This window comes from Chenopodium quinoa, unplaced genomic scaffold (genome assembly GCF_001683475.1).
Source record: "Chenopodium quinoa cultivar QQ74 unplaced genomic scaffold, ASM168347v1, whole genome shotgun sequence".
Lineage (NCBI taxonomy): Eukaryota > Viridiplantae > Streptophyta > Magnoliopsida > Caryophyllales > Amaranthaceae > Chenopodium > Chenopodium quinoa.
The window spans coordinates 70,290-74,295 of record NW_018742541.1 but is presented as its reverse complement, the minus strand read 5'-3'; the positions used below and the strand labels follow the sequence as shown (position 1 = coordinate 74,295).

The window sequence follows — 4,006 nt, the reverse complement described above, 5'->3', positions numbered from 1 at the left end:
CTATGAAAAACAATTATTATCTTTCATGGTATCAAAGCAGGAAGATCCAAACACCTCCAAAAAAAATTTTTTCCTCACCGTGCTCCACTTTTTCTCCATGGCTTCCACTCCATCTACAATCCCCAACGATGCTCTTCCCTCTTCTCCCCTTATTATAGTCAACCTCACTAATGTGGTCAAGCTTACCAACCTTAACTATTTATCCTGGAGCCTACAACTCGAAGCTATCCTAGTTGGCCATGGCTTATTCCATTTTGTTGATGGCTCCATTACTCCTCCTTCGCCCACCGTCACATTGGATGATAAAACTACACCTAACCCTGCCTACACCACCTGGTTCCGACAAGATAAACTACTTTTTGGAGCTTTTATAGGCACCTTAGAAACCACCGTCTCCCCACTAGTATCACGCGCAACCACCACCAAGGAAGCTTGGGACATTCTAGCCCATACCTTTGCTCGTCACACACGTGGCCATGCCAAACTCCTAAAAACCAACCTTCGGTCTATAACCAAAGGAACCCAATCCATTACTGAATATATGAATGTCATCCGCGTTTGTGCCGACCAACTAGCTGTTCTAGGAGACCCCTACAAACCTGACGATCTTATTGAACGTGTTTTAGAGGGCATTCAGGATCCTGCTTACCAATCCGTTATTGATGCTGCAAACAACCGGGATACTCTTATTACCTTTGATGAGCTTCATGAAAAACTCCTTCTAAAGGAAGTTCAAATTCGTAACACACCTTCCCCCACTCCACTGCCCATCACAGCCCACGCCACTAGCACCCACCCCACTGCCCCCTATCCACGCAAGCACAACACTACCACTCCCCCATCACAGTCTACCCGCAAGCACAGCTCCCCTACTCCATCTCCTACTGACAAAGCCACTGGATATAAGGGTAAATGACAGTGGTGTCACACCCTCGGCCATTCTCTTTACCGCTGCACAACTTTTCGCCAACGCTTCCCGGATGCTAGGCCCACTCTACCACCCCAGCAGCCCACGCCTTCCCCCCAAGCCAACCTTACCGTCACAACTAATGTCTCTGCCTCCTCACCTTGGTTGCTGGATACCGGTGCTTCTCACCACGTTACCCATGATCTCTCTACTCTCTCCTTGCATCATCCATATGATGGCTCTGAAGAAGTAATTATAGGTAACGGTTTGGGTGTTTCTATCACCCACACTGGCTCTCTTTCTCTTCCTTTATCTCCCTCTAAATCGCTGCTATTATCTAATATTCTATGTGCTCCTAATATGTCACGCAATCTTATTTCGATTTCCAAACTTTGCTCTGATAATAACCTTCTCATTGAATTTTCTTCTGATTATTTTACCTTGAAGGATCGCCTCACGGGGGCACCACTCCTGAAAGGGCCGGCTAAGCAGGGACTCTATGAGCTACCTCCATCTTTGGCCATTCTTGCACTCTCTTCCATCAAAGCTCCCGCAATAAATTGGCATCACAGATTGGGCCATCCCTCTATTTCAATTTTCAAACACATTGTGTCTGATTTCAATCTTTCAGTATCAAGCTCGTTTAATTTTAATTGTAACGCTTGCCAGTGTAATAAAAGTCACAAACTCCCGTTTGCTCAATCTACTTTAGTCTCTAATGCACCTCTTGATATTGTTTACACAGATTTATGGTCTTCTTCCTTACATTCACTTGATGGTTTTAAGTACTATGTCATTTTTGTTGATCATTACACCAAATATGTTTGGTTTTATCCTCTCAAATTCAAATCTGATACTAAACAAATTTAGACCTCAAATAGGTGATTGTTGTGTACTTGTGTTGGGTTAATTCCATCCATCACGTATATGTACGGAGTACATCCATCACGTATAACTAAATTTAAGAGTTACTTTCATATTAAAAATAACTAAAGTGGCCATGGAAGAAATACATTCAGACTTGCTTTGAACCACACTTTGGTAGATTTAGAGCTCGTGTTGAAGAAACCTGGAATGCTCTTAATGCTGATCTATTCCATTCAAGGAAATAATCTAGGGAGAAAACCGAAGCATGAGATTTTTGTTCGTTGGATAGCACCCCCCCTCCAACTGGTTTGCACTCAACACTGACGGTGTAGCTAAGGGAGCACCAGGTCTAGTTGGTGGAGGAGGGGGGTACTAAGAGACTAACCTGGTAAGTTTATGCAAGGCTTTGCAGCAAAATTTGGGATGTGCAATTCCTACGGGGTTGAGCTTTTAGTACTAGAAATAGGGCTACAAATGGCTGTCAAAGGCATTGTGAAGCTAGTAATTCAAATAAACAACGAACCAAGCATGCATTGAAGCGCTATTTTTGTAATGTCGTAGTTAATCATTGCTTTAGGGAGGGAAATAAAGTAGCCGACCGCTTGGCTAACTTAGGAGTCGTCTTTGAAGAGAAGGTAACTCATTTCAATGATCCTCCAATCGAAATAAGGAACCTAATCTAGGAGGACATAGTTGGGGTTACTTCACCCTGGTTTGTTAGTTAATTTCTGTTTTCTTTTGCTTTGTTTCTCGGGTTTTCCCACTTTTTCATTTAAAAAAAAAAAAAAAAAAGAAAGGTTTGTGTAAAGAAGAGGATGCGAATGCTAAAAAAAAAAAACTCGCCTAAAGTATCACCAATTGCTTACATGTATTGAGAAGACTGAGAAGTAAACTATGTTGTCATGTGAAACAAAGAAAGGTAAAACAAACACACCACCATAGACACCAGCACAAAGGCTATTGCTTATCAGTCACTTTGTTAGCTGGTGAACTACTCATTAGGTACCTCTCAACTCGTCAAAAAAAAAAAAAAGGTACCTCTCAACGAGAATATTCAAGGCCTGGTATAATAAGCACCATTTTTGTCAATGCATAATCTGATTAGACAGTCCATTCAAATTGATTTCCAACAATCTATTCCTTCTAAACATGGAAACCATTAAAACACCCTTTGTCCCACTAGAATTGCCCCAATTGGCCCGAATAATGGTCAAACCCCTGGTGAAGTCAGCATACTCCGGGATGGGTCGATTGTTGTGAAAGTACGAGGGGTCAAGGTTTATGGACCAAAGTAAAACAGACGGCGGCATATAGTCTGAGTATGATCAAGTGTGGAAGTAATGATCTTTTTGATATGGTACAAGTAATACAAGCAGACACGTTAAGCATGAATCTGCTCGATACTTTGGTTAAAATATTAACCCCTCTCAAACCTGCATGAATTTGTATTGTTAGTTTGAACTGGATTCAACTGCCGTATATTACTGTTTATTCTGTATCATACTTGAACTAGACATTGTGTATCATAAACCGTAAAAATCTCAAAATAACATACAGACGGAAATAGACATTGTTGGAAATTCCACATAATCTTGTTTATGGTTAATTGTAAGGTTGTTGCTAACTAAGATCCAGCCAATAGTACAATTCAAAAAAAAAAAAAAAAAAAAAAAAAAAAAAAGCCTAAATAGAAAATTCATAGGTAATATGTTACAAACAAACTACCTGAACTGAGGCCATGTAACTAATATATCAATAGAGTAGTTCTTTCCCTGTATCTCCGCCGAAGATTGTTCATCACTATTAAACTCTGCACTACCTTGTAAATAATCAACATCAACACTTGATTCAGAAGTTAAGCTGCCATCAACTATTAAATCTGCTTTTATAATTAGAGAGGACTTTTTTGGCAAAGAAACAAGAGATTTTGACAACGGCAAGGAACCATTGTTTTTAAGGTCATTTATAGGATCATCTAAACCTCTCTCAAAAAGAACACTTTGATAGTATTTCACATCATACGAGGTTGAATACTCATAGTTGCTATACCGAGCAACAATGCTCCCATAAAACTTTACGGGCAACAAGCTCAAAGCACTATCATTGTTTTTTACCAAGACATTCACTTTAGCGTGTGCTCCATCTTCAATTATTATGTAATGCAGTGCTACATATCCATGATCCCCTCGAATAACAGAACATATCCGTTTGTTATACCATTTGTCAAAAAAG

General features: G+C 40.2%; 1 long non-coding RNA gene across 1 annotated transcript; it reads left to right on the top strand.

Annotated features, from left to right (window-relative positions):
- The first annotated feature begins 1,077 nt into the window (after positions 1 to 1,077).
- Positions 1,078 to 1,605, top strand: LOC110720076. Its single transcript, XR_002511260.1, has 2 exons — positions 1,078 to 1,166; positions 1,355 to 1,605. It is a non-coding gene; the product is annotated as an uncharacterized LOC110720076 (long non-coding RNA).
- The last annotated feature ends 2,401 nt before the right edge of the window (positions 1,606 to 4,006 follow it).